This window comes from Cnephaeus nilssonii (genome assembly GCF_951640355.1).
Source record: "Cnephaeus nilssonii genome assembly, chromosome: X".
Taxonomy (NCBI): Eukaryota; Metazoa; Chordata; class Mammalia; order Chiroptera; family Vespertilionidae; genus Cnephaeus; species Cnephaeus nilssonii.
In genome coordinates, this window is record NC_137071.1 from 12,095,283 (window position 1) to 12,109,980 (window position 14,698).

Below are 14,698 nucleotides of genomic sequence, written 5' to 3' on the forward strand. Positions count from 1 at the left end.
CATCTTTGAGTAGCTTCGGGCTTGAAAGGATTATTACATCAGTAAAAACTTGGAGATACAAATTTTTGAAGACTAGCTTCCCTTTGCCTCATACTTTATGTTGCTTTATCTTCACAATTTTGAGTAAAAGAAATGAATAAGTTCAAATAAAATTATCCTTTAGAGCAAGCATGTCAAACTCAAAGGCTGACACGGGCCAAATAAACAAGGTTTAAGTTTATGTGGGCCGCAAAAAAACAAAAGCTTCAATTTTCAATACAAAGGGCTGAAATAAATGAGTCATCGTTAACATAAAATAATAGAACATTTTAATAAAAATTAATATTTTTTCTTGAACATTAACTTACCAGACACTGAATTAGGACGAATTAATAAGCGTAACACAGCTAAACCTATTTTTTTTAAAAAAATATTTTATTGATTTTTTACAGAGAGGAAGAGAGGGATAGAGAGTTAGAAACATCGATCAGCTGCCTCCTGCACACCCCCCCAATGGGGATGTGCCCGCAACCAAGGTACATGCCCTTGACCGGAATCGAACCTGGGACCCTTTAGTCTGCAGGCCGACGCTCTATCCACTCAGCCAAACTGGTTAGGGCTGTTGTTCTTTACTATTAGTAATCTTTGGAGCTTTCAAGAGAAAAGATGTTAGAAAGCAAGGGGTGTGGCCTTTGATTTTTTAAAAAATATATTTTATTGATTTTCTATAGAGAGGAAGAGAGAGGGATAGAGAGTCAGAAACATTGATGAGAGGGAAACATCAATCAGCTGCCTCCTGCACACCCCCCACCGGGGATGTGCCCGCAACCAAGGAATATGCCCTTGACCGGAATCGAACCTGGGACCCTTGAGTCCTCAGGCCGACGCTCTATCCACTGAGCCAAACCGGCCAGGGCATGCCCTTTGATTTTTAACTTACTCTCCATGTTCCTGTACTTTTCATGTGCTGTGCTTTTTAATTTTTACTTATTTTTTGTTTCATAAGATTCTGTTAGAGCAGTCGTTCTCAACTCTGACTGACATTAAAATAGCTGGAAAAACCTGAAAAAAATAAAGAAAGCTGGTTTGGCTCAATGGAGAGAGCATGGGCCTGTGGACTGAAGTCCCAGGTTCAGTTCCTGATCAAGGCACATGCCCGGGTTGCAGGCTCATCCCCAGTAGGGGGCATGCAGGAGGCAGCCAATCCATGATGCTCTCTTACCATTGAGGTTTCTATCTCTCCCTCTCCCTCTCTGAAATCAATAAAAATATGTACTTTTTAATAAAAGATAGATGCCCCACAGAGATTCTGATTTAATTGGCTTGGGGTGGAGCTGAGGCGTTGATGTTTTTTAAAAACTCCCCAGTGTTGAGAAACAAGTTTAGAGTTGAGAAGTAGGTGTATCAGATAACACAGAATCTTAATTGAGTTTTGGTAGTCTGATAATACTCTAGTTTGCTTTTCTTCAATTTGTGTTTTTTTAAAATATATATATATATTTTATTGATTTTTTACAGAGAGGGATAGAGAGCTAGAAACATCGATGAGAGAGAAACATCGATCAGCTGCCTCTTGCACACCTCCTACTGGGGATGTGCCCGCAACCAAGGTGCGTGCCCTTGACCGGAATCGAACCTGGGACCCTTGAGTCCACAGGCCGACACTCTATCCACTGAGCCAAACCGGTTTTAGCTTTAATTTGTGTTTAATGTGGGATTGGATGCCATAGTCATAATAGTATGCTCTTTTTGGCATTGAAGCTGGTGTGTCGTAGAAGTTTAGAATCTATGCCTATGAGTTATTTAAGTATAAGTTTTGAGGAACCATATTAATGTTACATACTTGGTTGACTTTGAAGGGTTATGTTATAGCGTCTGGAACACATTGAAATAAAACAAGGTTCTAATCCAAACATTAACTTTATATCTAATATATAAAGTGTTTTCTAAGTATTTACCAGAAATTCTGGAATGACATAAGATGCAGAGCTTTGCAAGAGTTGACTAATTTATTATTTTAAAAAATATTCTTACTACTTTTTAGAGAGAAAGGGAGAGAGGGAGAAACACTGATATGAGAGCAAAATATTGATTGGCTGCCTCTGCACACCCCATATCAGAGATCCTGCCCACAACTTGGGCATGTGCCCTGACCGGGAATCGAATCGGCAACCTTTAGGTGCACAGGATGATGCCCAACCAACTGCGCCACACTGGCCCGTGCAACTAATTTAATTAGTCTCATGTCAGAATTGAAACCAGAAGTCTCTTGCATGAATTTCAACAAATCTGCAAAGCACTGTGCTTAGTGTAAATGGGAATATACAAATAAAACAATGGGCCTTATTTCCATAGAACTTAAAGTCGGTACAGTAATTCTCAGCAAAAGACATACCTAGTTGAGAATCTGCTTGTAATGTGATGTTGCTGATGAAAGCTCATTGCATCTAAATTCTATTGGCTCTCGTCAGCAAGATCTTTTCAGAATCTGATCAGTTCTCACCACCCCCGCTGCTACCATCCTAGTCGGAGTCACCAGTGACAATAACCCTGTAACTCCTTCCTGCTTCCACACTTTCACCACTGCAGTCTGTTCTCAACATAAGCAGGTACCCTTTTTGCAAGCGAATGCTATGTACAACTCTGATAAATGATAAAGTTAGTCTCACAGAAGTGTGTGTGTGGGGGGAGGCATAAGGACAGTGAAGCTGTGACATCCAAATGACATCCAGGCTGACCTAGAAAGCTCTATCCCAGGGGTCCTCAAACTTTTTAAACGGGGGGCCAGTTCACTGGCCCTCAGACCGTTGGAGGGCCGGACTATAGTTTAAAAAAAAAACTATCAACAAATTCCTATGCACACTGCACATATCTTATTTTGAAGTAAAAAAACAAAACGGCAAAAACACCCGCATGTGGCCCGCGGGCCGTAGTTTGAGGACGCCTGCTCTATCCACTATTTCACTCTTTGTGTGTAACCTCCCAAGATGTGTGTGTTTACATTTGGCCTTTGCAGAGGAAAAAGAACTTTCCTTCTAATAAGAGTGCGCAAAAAGCTGTACTCATAAAATTGCTGAAATCCCATTTTTAGAAAAAAAAAATATGGTAAAGCTTCCAGTGAAATGGATACCTTTCTAGAAATGCATAAAAACATTTTTAAAATACCAAAAATGAAGCAGGCACCCTTAAAATATTGATAACAAGAAACTGAGACTGTTAAAAAAAGTAGCTTTGCAAAAATTTTCACATTCTGCCAAATTTTAAGGAATAGATAATTCTGATATTTAAATTGTTCCAGAAAATAGGAAATGAAGAGGGGGCTACAAAAGGAGACATCCTTCAGTGGTCGGCAAACTGCGGCTCGAGAGCCACATGCGGCTCTTTGGCCCCTTGAGTGTGGCTCTTCCACAAAATACCACAGCCTGGGAGAGTCTGTTTTGAAGAAGTGGCGTTAGAAGAAGTTGAAGTTTAAAAAATTTGGCTCTCAAAAGAAATGTCAATCGTTGTACTGTTGATATTTGGCTCTGTTGACTAATGAGTTGCCGACCACTGTCCTAACTCATTGTTCAAAATTATTCTATCCCTGCTGTCCAAACCTGGAAAGAATACTACCAAAAGCAACAAAACCATTAGAGACTTTATAAAGTTCTAAAATTCATACTAAAATATTAGTAAATTAAGTCCAGCAATATATTAAAAAATAATGCTTTCTTGTGTACACCTGAGTGTTTTTATCGGTTGGGGAAAAAAAAGTGTACCTTGAAGATGCATTTGGTACAATTCAAAAATTTAAAAACGTAGGTGATGTAGAGAAGAAAACTATTAACTTGTGTACTTAGAGAACTATCAGAATTACCATTTTTAATGATGAAAAAATTTTCATCTTGGTAAAAAGTTTCACTTGGATAGAAAGGGGGATTGTGGGGTTAATAAAATAACTAGGATGAAATTTGGAGGGTGGGAAGCAGTCATCAATTTCATTCCACCAGAATTCATGTTATTGTTTTGTTTCTGAATTCTCAAGTCTTGGTACAAGTCAAGAATGTCAGCTGCCGCTTCAATTCTACAACACGATTCTCTGGGGCTTAGCACATGAGATATAAATATTGGGAATGGAAGTGACAGAACATTATTTACTAGGTCTAAGGTTGTCTACCTAAAAAGACAACCCAGAAACTGAAAAACTTGAACTGCTAAGAGGATTCAGTAAGGTGACAGAGTTCAAGATAAACATGCCAAAATTATTAGTTTACTAAATATTTACTCATTTACAACACACAAATACACAAATCAGAAAATGCAATGGTTATAAACTATCCAGGTATAAATTTGGCAAGAATATGCAAGGTATATATGAATACAACCAACATTTGCTGGAAGACAAAAAAGGAGATATGAATAATAAGAAAATACGCAATATTCTTGGATGGGAATACTCAACATTGTACAGATGACTGCCATATTTTCCCATAAACTCAGTACAATCAATAAAAATATCAAGACTTTAAAGAACTTGTTCAGCTAAACATAAAGATTTGGAAAAGTAAATTCATGATAGTAAATGAACTTTGAAAAGGAATTATGATGGGAGAGTTGACATACCACATTTTAGAACATATAAAGCCACAATATAAGAAGCATGGTATTAATACAGAAATAGAGCAATCATTGGAACAAACTATAACCAGATCTAAAATTTTAATAATATATACTATAGGTAGCATTTTATGTCAGTGAGGAAAAAGATAGACTGTGTTTTATTTATTTATTTATTTTTAATATATTTTATTGATTTTTTACAGAAAGGAAGGGAAAGGGATAGAGAGTTAGGAACATCGATGAGAGAGAAACATCGATCAGCTGCCTCTTGCACACCCCCTACTGGGGATGTGCCCGCAACCAAGGTACATGCCCTTGACCGGAATCGAACCCGGGACCCTTGAGTCCACAGGCTGACGCTCTATCCACTGAGCCAAACCAGCTAGGGCAAGATAGACTGTGTTTTAGTCCAAATGGCTAGCTATTTGCCGATAGAGATATTTTTATTGAAAATCTTATATAAAATTTCATCGAGATAAAATTATGAACAAAGAATATATGAGATTATTTTAGCAATTTGGACGAGGAAGTCAAAACAAACCCAAAAGTTATAAAGGAAAAGTTGACAGATCCAATAAATAAAAGTTCAAAACTTATGGCCAAAGATATTGCAGATTTAAAAGATGATAGGTTGAGAAAAAATTCTTAAAACTTACATGATATATAAAAAATTAATATTCCCAGTATCAATCAGTAATATAAAAATAGAATAGAAGTGGGACAAAATACATATTGCATTGCTTTAGGTGGCTAAAAACTAGCAGGAAGAGAACTCGTATAGACTCATGAGCACACTGATTTGGTTTGGGCATATGTAGAAGTTAGTGACAGCGAAATGGTCCCACAGGCAGGAGCATATGCAGCATCTCATCTCCATGGAGTTTTCTTAGTGCCTCAGACTCCACAACAGGAAAGGACTGTTGTGACTTATAAGATAGTGTCTTTATTGGATCATGAAAATGAGTTTTGTGCTGAACCATTGTACTTTTATATCAGAGATCATATCATTGTTCAGGAAGAACTTAGACAAATATTCCTCTTACTATGCTTGCATTTAAGGGGACGTTTACAAACATTTGGCATCAGGGTAATAATCACACTGTATTCTGGAGGATAAGGCACCATTAGTGAATAATGTGTCTGACTTCAGCTTTTTGGCAACAGAGAAAATCCATCTCACAAATATGTATAGGCTATTTATAGAAGAAATACAAATATCCAATACACATTTGTGAAGTGCTCAGCCTATCTAGTAATAAGGAATGTGAAAACTAACAGTGTGATTCATTTTCACTCTTTAAAATTGGCAAAAATTAAAACGATTTATAGCAGTCAGTGTTGGTGAGGATATAGACGGGTACATTCTTTAAAGAAGACAGTTTGATTATAACAAGATTTAAAATATTTCACCCTTTAACCCAGAATCCCACATGGGGGAATGTATCATAAAGAAATATTTGCTCATCATGTTTATTTAACAATCAGCATTGTTTCTTTTTTTCTTTCTTTTTTTTTTTTTTTGGTTAATCCTTGCCAGAGGATATTTTTCAATTGACTTTTAGAGAGAGTGGAAGAGAGAGGGAAAGACAGAGAGAAACATCGATGTGAGCATGAGCCCTGACCAGGGCCCAGTGCCGGGGAGGTGCCCAGAATCGAACCCGGGACACTTTGGTCTGCAGGCCGACGCTCTATCCACTGAGCCAAACCAGCTAGGGCAGTTTGTCTCTTTTTATTGCTGAATAGTATTTCACTGTGAAGATATACCGAGTTTACCTATTCACCAATTGATGGACATTAGAATTGTTTCCACTTTTTTGGCTATTAAGAATAATGCTGCTATGAACATTAGCGTTCAAGTTTGTGTAGACATGTTTTCATTTTTCTTTGAGTAGATTCCTGGGAGTGGAATGTTAGGTTGTATGGTAAGTCTGTGTTCTACTTTTTAAGAAACTGCTAACCTGTTTTTCAAAGTGGCTGTACCATTTTACATCCCCTTCAGTAATGTATAAGAGTTCCAGTTTCTTCACATCCTTTCCAAAACTTGGTATTATTGTCTGTTTTCTTTTATTATACTAATTTTGGAGGATATGTAGTGGTATCTCCTTGTGGTTTTAATTTACATTTTCCTAATGTCTACTGATGAGCCCATCATAGTACCAAAATATCCCCCAAAATGGAGTTCAAGTTTGATCAAAACATAAAGCATTGACCCTTTGCAATGATAAAGGACAGGCAGAAGGAAAAGTCACCCTAAACCACGATCTGCTCGGGTCTCGCCTATGCGAATGGGAACAGGGAAGGAGAGAAATCTACATGCCTAGCTGAACTTGAGAACGCTGCTTGGGGCCCCGGGGCGATTTCTGTTTCCTGGCTTCCCCCCCACTTCCCAGACAGCTGCTCACAGAGCTTGGGCACGTATCATCCTATTCCGCCTGGTAGCCCGTGCCAGCCACTGGGGACTGAGCTCATACTTTCTGTGGAAAGATGCCACCTTGAATTTGCCAGGGTGGCCTCCAGGTCGGTTGCTGAGAATGGGCTCGTCCCACTCCAGCGGCCAGGGAAGTCCTGTGCCCTGTGGAAGCCCAGAGCCCACATAATCAGAGAGGACGGTGCCCTTGCTGATGTCACTGCCCTTCATGTTGACCACCAGAAAATGGTGCCATTCCCTACGTTTTGGGTCCTTTCTGCTGGGAGCATCCGGGGCTGTCAAGACCAAGGGGTACAGTTTACTTAGATCAAGGCCATCCCTTGCAAATACTAGTGGGTCGGTTCTCAGCCTGGGTGGGCGTCAGCACTTTGCCCAGCTCGTCTACCTCCACCCCGGCGTATGCGACCTGCAGCGGGTGCTGCGGAGTCTCATCCACCCCCTGCAGGCTCCAGGGCCGGGACCACTTCCCGAGGTCCGCCGGCACACGGGGCGGAGCAGGCGGACAGCCGGGAGAGCCGGAGCCGGAGCCGAGAGCCACGGGAGACCAGGCGCTGTAAAGTAAGATTTTTCAATCGGGTAATAGAAAATCCTCCAACTTTTCTGCTTTCGAAATTGTTTTTAACCATTCGAAATGCTTTGAATTTCCGTAGAAATGTTAGGCTCAGCTTGTCGATTTCTCTCCCCCCCCCCCCACCAAAAGGGCCTGCTGGAATTTGGATAGGGATCGCGTTCAATTTATAGATCCAGGCGGCGGCCTGGGCCCGGGCGCGGCGGTGGCGGAGCCGGAGCGGGAGCCGGAGCCGGAGCCACATCTAAGATGGCAGCGGCGGCGGCGGCGGGGCGGGCGTTGTGGGGGGTGGCGGGCCGGGGCGTCTCGGGGCCCTGCGCGGCCGATTCGGGGCTCCCTGGCGCCCACCTTCTCGCCATCGGCGACGCGATCGGCGGGATCAGGGGCGCGCGGAGCCGCAGGCGATGCGCTCTGGCCCCGCCGAGGCAGGCATCGCCCTCTACAGCCGTGAAGATGTGTGTGTGTGTGTGTGTGTGTGTGTGTGTGTGTGTGTGTGTGTGTGGGCTCGGTGTCCCGCGAGACGGAGTGCAGCCGCGTGGGCAAGCAAGTCCTTCATCATCATCATTACCCGGGGCTGCAGCAGCGTCCTCATCCAGTTCGCCGCACCCCAAATCTATTCCTTCTGCACTATCCTAAAGACCTGCCGGGGCCATAGCCTGGAGCGGTCGGTGTTCTGCGAGCGAGGGAGGAGTCGTCCTCCATCTCCGTGCAGTATTTCCAGTTTTATGGCCACCTGCCCCAGCGGCAGAACAGGATGCAGGGCTACGTGCCGGTGAGCACCTAGCAGCGTGCCATACTGCAGAGCCACAGGGACTTCAAGGACAAGGTCGTTCTTGATGTTGGCTGTGGCTCTGGGGTCCTGTCGCTTTAAAATAAAATAATATATATATGATTTCAGAGAGGAAGGGCGAGGGAGAGAGAGAGAGACATCAGTGATGAGAGAAAAATCATTGATCAGTTGCCTCCTGCACCCCCCACCCTGGGGATCGAGCCTGTAACCTGGGCCTGTGCCCTGACCGATTGGCAATCAAACGGTGACCTCCTGGTTCATAGGTCGAGGCTCAACCTCTGAGTCACACTAGATGGGCTCCTGTTGCTTTTTGCTGCTATCCTGTCCCCGAGCCCCTGTCCCTGGAGCAAGGAAGACATAGGCAGTGGAGGGCAGCACTGTGGCCCAGCACCCGTAGGTCTTGGTGAAGAATAACAACCTCACCTACTGTGTTCAGCCACTGTATCATGGTCATCTGCGGGAAGGTAGAAGAGGTCTCGCTCCCTCGCTCCCTGAGCCGGTGTCCATCACCATCTCAGAGCCTATGGGCTACATGCTGTTCAATGAGTGCATGTTCGAGAGCTACCAACATGCCGAGTACCTGAGGCCTAGTGGAAACATGTTCTCTATCATTGGTGATGGCCACCCCGTGCCCTTCATGGATGAACTGCTCTACATGGAGCAATTCACTAAGGCCAGATTCTGGTACCAGCCATCTGTTGGCCCTCCCTGATGCCGTTGTGGACGAATATTTCTGGAAGCTTGTAGTGGACACATTTGACACCCCGATACTGATGGCCATGCCTGTCAAGTACACGGTGAACTCCTTAGAAGCCAAAGATGGAGACTTGCACAGGATAGAAATCCCATTCAAATTCCACATGCTGCGGGAGAGGGGCGGGTGGTAAGAGAAAAAAGAAAAAAAAAAATTCCACACGCTGCAATCCGGGCTGGTTCAGGGTCTGGCTTTCTGGTTTGACGTCATGTTCATGGGCTTATAATAACTGTGTGGCTTGTCCAGGCCCCGCTGGTACCAGGTCTGGTGCCTGTCGCAGTCATCACTGTTTGGCAAGGCTGGGGGCACACTCTCAGGGACATGCCTGCTTATTGCCTACAGAAGACAGAGCTACGACATCAGTATTGTGGCCCAGGTAGACCAGACGGGTTCCAAATCCAGTCACCTACTGGATTTGCAAAACCCCTTCTTCAGATACACAGGGGCGACACCCTCACCCCCGCCCGGGTCCCACCACACACCCACTTGGAGAGTGCGTGGAACATGGGCAGCACCTAAACCTCAGCAGTGGGATGGCCGCAGCTGGGATGCTGACTGCCTGGACCTGACCAATGTTATCATAGGCAGCTCCAGTGTGGGCCACAACAACCGGATTCCTTTAGGGCAGTGGTCGGCAAACTGCGGCTCTGTTGACTAATGAGTTTGCCGACCACTGACCTAGACTCTCGATTCCAATAATTACAGGCTGTTGTTGTTCCTTGTGATTAAGCCCCTATCCCAGTGGTCGGCAAACTCATTAGTCAACAGAGCGGCAAACCGCGGCTCGCGAGCCGCAGTTTGCCGACCACTGCTTTAGGGTCCTCCGGCACCCAGGGCAGCAGTGGTGGGGCTCCAGCACCCACCACCTGGTCAACAGCCAGCTTACCAGGGCATCCCTGCCATCTCCATGGCCTCAGGCATGTCCATCCCAACCAACACCGTGAACTAGGGGAGCTAGGCCCCTCCAGTGGGGAATGGACTGACAGCACCAAGAAATCAAATGAACACCCTGTCCACCCACCCCTCCACCTGGGCAGCTTTCACCCCAGTATTGAAGAAGCCCAAATACTGGCCATGGTCCTCTTTGCCTATAGAAACTTGGACACTTTTTAAAAAATATATATTTTTATTAGGGGCCCAGTGCACGAATTTGTGCACCTTGAAAGGAACTATGGCCGAAACTGGTTTAGCTTAGTGGATAGAGTGTCGGCCTTTGGACTGAAAGGTCCCAGGTTCAATTCCGGTCAAGGGCATGTGCCTTGGTTGTGGGCACATCCCCAGTGGGGAGTGTGCAGGAGGCAGTTGGTCGATGTTTCTCTCTCATCGATGTTTCTAACTCTCTATCCCTCTCCCTTCCTCTCTGTAAAAAATCAATAAAATATATTTAAAAAAAATAAGAAAAGAAAGGAACTATGGACTGCAAGGCTGCAGTGGGCACAGGGGTAGGTCTCAGTCCATCTTCCACATCCCCACCCGGCCCCTCTTGCCTTGGCCCCGGTCCCCTGTCTGCCCACAGCCTCACTCCCGCTGATGCTGTTTCCATGTGCTGACTGCGCCAGCACCACTCACACCCGCTGATGGCGCTGAGCAATTGGGAACGGGTGCGAGCAGGACTGGTGCTGTCAGTGGGTGTGAGCGGCGGCTGCTGCCCCGATCACCCCTCAGGAGCAGGGGGAGGTGGAGAAGCCCTCAGCGGTGATCGGGGCTGTCAGCCGCCACTTGCACCCGCTGACGCTGAAGGCACCGAGTGATGGGGGCACCGAGCGATCGAGCGATCGGGGCTGGCGCCAGGCAGGACCGTGGCACTGCAGCAAAGAATTTTCAGTAACCACCAGAGGCTCACCCCGATGACGGTAACCAGTGCCCCACCTTGGTTTGGTGTCCCTGCTCATCTGCTCCACCATCCTACGCGGCTGAAGGTGTGTTCAGATTTTCTATGTTCCACGCGTGCCCCCTGGCGGTCAGCGCACGTCAGAGTGACCGTTCTGTTCTGCTGTTTGGTCTATTTTCATATTAGCCTTTTATTACATAGGATTGATTTCAGAGAGGAAGGGAGAGGGTGAGAGAGATAGAAACATCAATGATGAGAAAGAATCATTGATTGGCTGCCTCCTGCACTGCATGCACCACACAGGGGATGGATCCCACGACCTGGGCATGTGCCCTTGACTGGAATTGAACCCAGGACCCTTCAGTCCACAGGCCGACGCTTTATCCACTGAGCCAAACCAGCTAGGGTGAACTTGGACACTTTTTACACAATGTTGCTGCAGCTACCCTTACTGCCCACTCATATTTTGGCCCTGAGCGTGGGTCATGGCCATATTTTACACAGGATCATACCATGGGATCCCTGTTTCCCTCTCCTGCACTCTCTACCCTGACCTGGGCTTGAAATCTAACGAAACAGACGTGCCCAGGCCTGACAGCTGCAGGCCCTGTGGGTGGGTGGCAGGGAGCAACTGTGGCCCTGCCCAGTTTCCCAGCGCCGGCCCCCCTTGCCTGTCTCCAGTGGGAAGGCAGTCTTAGCCAGACGGGGCCTCCCTACGCCTTGGTCACAATGGGCATGACATGCTGCTTTTTAAATTCTATTTTTTTATGAAAAGAACCAGTGTCAATCCACAGACCCTCTGAGAAACCAGGCCGGCCTGGCGGAGCCAGCAGCCTCCCTCCCCCAACTCAGAGGCTCAGTGGTGAGGGGTGGCCCTGCTAGGACTTCAGAACAGGGTGGGGCCAGGCCTGTACAGCTCCATATATGTGTCACAAAAGGGTTTACTTCACACTTGAATGTACAACCCACTCCAGCTGTCGGGAAGGCCCTGCCCCTTGCTGCTATCCTGTCCCTGAGCCCCTCTGGATCCGCCTCCTTAATCCCTGCCAAGAGCTAGAACAGGAGGCCCTGGGGCCTGGAGGGGAGGAGGGTCAGTTCAGCCACTAGACACAGAGAAACCTCAAGGATCGGTTATGGAAGGCGTTCTTTTTCCTTGTAGCTAACATTAGGCCTGTGTATTTCCCTCAGTATTTGTATTCCCAGCCTAAATCCCATTTGGTCACGGTGTGTGATTCTTTTTATATGTATGCTGCTTAATTCAGTTAGTTGATAGTTTGTTAAATATTCTTACATTTATGTTAATGAGGGATATTGATTTTTAGTTTTCTTATGATGGCTTTGTTTGGTATTGGTAAGGGGTAAAGCTAGCCTCACAGAATGAATTGGGCAGGATTCTGTCTTCCTCTGTTTTCTGAGAGTTTGTGAAGGACTGGTAATATTTCTTCTTTAAATATTTGATAGGATTCACCAGTTTGCCAGTGAAGCCACCTAGATTTGAACTATTCTTTCGGCGAAGATTTCAAATTAGTAATGCGATTTCTTGCTGTAGGTGTGTTCAGATTTTCTATTGCTTATTGGGTTAATTTTGATAATTTGTGTCTTTTCAGGAATTTGTCCATTTCATCTAAGATGTCTAATGTGTGGGCATAAACTTGTTCATACAAACCCTTTTTAATCCTGTTAATTTCTGTAGTGTGGGTAGTGTTGTATCCTCTTTCATTCCTGATTTTGGTAATTTGTGTCTTTTCTCTCTCTCTCTCTCTCTCTCTCTCTCTCTCTCTCTCTCTCTCTCTGTCTCTCTCTCCTCCCCCCTCCCCCGCCCCTTTTTTTTGTCAGTCTTTTCAAAGAACCAACTTTTAGTTTTTTTAATTTTCTCTATTGTTTTTCTGTTTTCTGTTTCATTGATTTCAGTTCTAATCTTTATTATGTTTTATCTTGCTTTGGGTGTAGTTTGCTCTTCTTTTTCTAGTTTCCTAAAATAGAAGCACAGGTTATTGATTTGATTTTTTGTGTGTGATATAAATATTTAAAGCTATAAATGTCCCTCTAAGCACCATTTTCTCTGTGTTCCATCTTATTTTAAAAAGTAAATTTTTTATTATGAGATAATTATGAGTTCACATGCTGTTTTAAGAAATCATACAGAGATATCCCATGTACCCTTTACAGAATATCCCCCAATGGTAACATCTTACAAAGCTATAATATCTCATTGTGGTTTTAATTTGCATTTCTAATGGCTAATGGTGTTCATGGGCTTTTTACCATCTGGATATCCTTTTTGGTGAAATGTCTGTTCATGTATTTTCCTCATTTTGTAATTGGATTATTTTCTTTTCTACAGTTGAGTTTTGAGGTATTAATCCTTTGTCAGATATGTGGTTTGCAAATATTTTCTCCCAGTTTGTAGCTTGCCTTTTCATCCTCTAAATAAGGTATTTCACAGCAAAAATTTACCCATTTTTCCTTTTATGGTGCTTTTGATGTTAAATTTAAGAACACTTTGCCTGGCCCTAACTGGTTTGGCTCAGTGGATAGAGCATCGGCCTGTGGACTGAAGGGTCCCGGGTTCAATTCCGGTCAAGGGCACATGCCCGGGTTGCAGGCTAGATCCCCAGTAGGGGGCGTGCAGGAGGCAGCCGATCAGTGATTCTCTCTCATCGTTGATGTTTCTGTCTTTCTCTCCCTCTCCCTTCCTCTCTGAAATAAGTAAAAAATAACAAGAACACTTCGCCTGGCCCTAGGTCCTGAAGGTTTTATCCTATGTTTTTTTCCCTAAATGTTTTATAATTTTATGTTTTACATTTAAATCCACAATCCATTTTGAGTTCATTTGTGTATCAGGTGTGAGGTTCAGGTTTAGGTATATTTATTTATTTATTTTTTGCCTTATGGCTGTTCAATTGATCCAGCACCATTTGATGAAAATACTCTCCTTCCTCCATTGAATTATTTTTTGCATCCATGTCAAAAATCAATTGGGTATCTTTGTGTGGGTTTGTTTCTGGATTTTCTTTTCTTTTCTTTTTTTTATAATTCTTTATTGATTTCAGAGAGGAAGGGAGAAGGAGAGAGAGAGAGAAACATCCATGATGAGAGAGAATCATGGATCGGCTGCCTCCTGCACGCCCCCGACCGGGGATCGAGCCCGCAACCCAGGCATGTGCCCTTGGCTGGAATCGAACCTGGGACCCTTCAGTCTGCAGGCCGACACTCTATCCACTGAGCCAAGCCGGCCAGGGCATGGATTTTCTATTCTGATCACTGACCTATGTCTATACGTCTACAATCTGGATTACTGTAGCTATATAATAAATCATGAAATCAGGTAGACTAATTTTTTTCTACTTTATTCTTTTTTCAAAATTAATTTAGCTATTCTAGTTCCTTTTCCTTTCTATGTAAATATTAGGATAAGCTTGTCTACATCTATAAAAATATTGTTGAACCCTAGCTGGTTTGGCTCAGTGGATAGAGCATTGGCCCACAGACTGAAGGGTCCTGGGTTCGATTCCAGGCAAGAGCACATACCTTGGTTACAGACGCATTCCCCAGCCCTGGGCAGGGCCCATATGGGAGGCAGCCAATCGATGTGTCTCTCTCACATCAATGTTTCTCTCTATCTCTCCTCCTCCCTTCCACTCTTTAAAAATCAATGGAAAAATATCCTTAGGTGAGGATTAACAACACAGTATTTCCTCTAATTAATTTTCAGATATATATATATATCTGAGATTTGGATAGGAATT

The 14,698-nt window shown here is 44.3% G+C and overlaps 1 protein-coding gene and 2 pseudogenes across 3 annotated transcripts in view; 2 read left to right on the forward strand and 1 right to left on the reverse strand.

Moving 5' to 3' along the window:
* Positions 1-6,855: 6,855 nt before the first annotated feature.
* On the reverse strand, positions 6,856-7,562 carry LOC307096096 (phosphatidylethanolamine-binding protein 1-like; annotated as a pseudogene). The gene has a single exon. The product of its transcript is annotated as a phosphatidylethanolamine-binding protein 1-like (transcript).
* Positions 7,441-14,698, forward strand: part of ZFX (zinc finger protein X-linked) — a 79,952-nt gene continuing 72,694 nt past the window's right edge. The window contains exon 1 of the mRNA XM_079764858.1: positions 7,441-7,564. The gene's annotated coding sequence lies outside the window, so the exon portion shown is untranslated. The remainder of the gene's footprint in view (positions 7,565-14,698) is intronic.
* On the forward strand, positions 7,824-9,707 carry LOC307096097 (histone-arginine methyltransferase CARM1-like; annotated as a pseudogene). Its single transcript has 2 exons — positions 7,824-8,430; positions 8,657-9,707. The product of its transcript is annotated as a histone-arginine methyltransferase CARM1-like (transcript).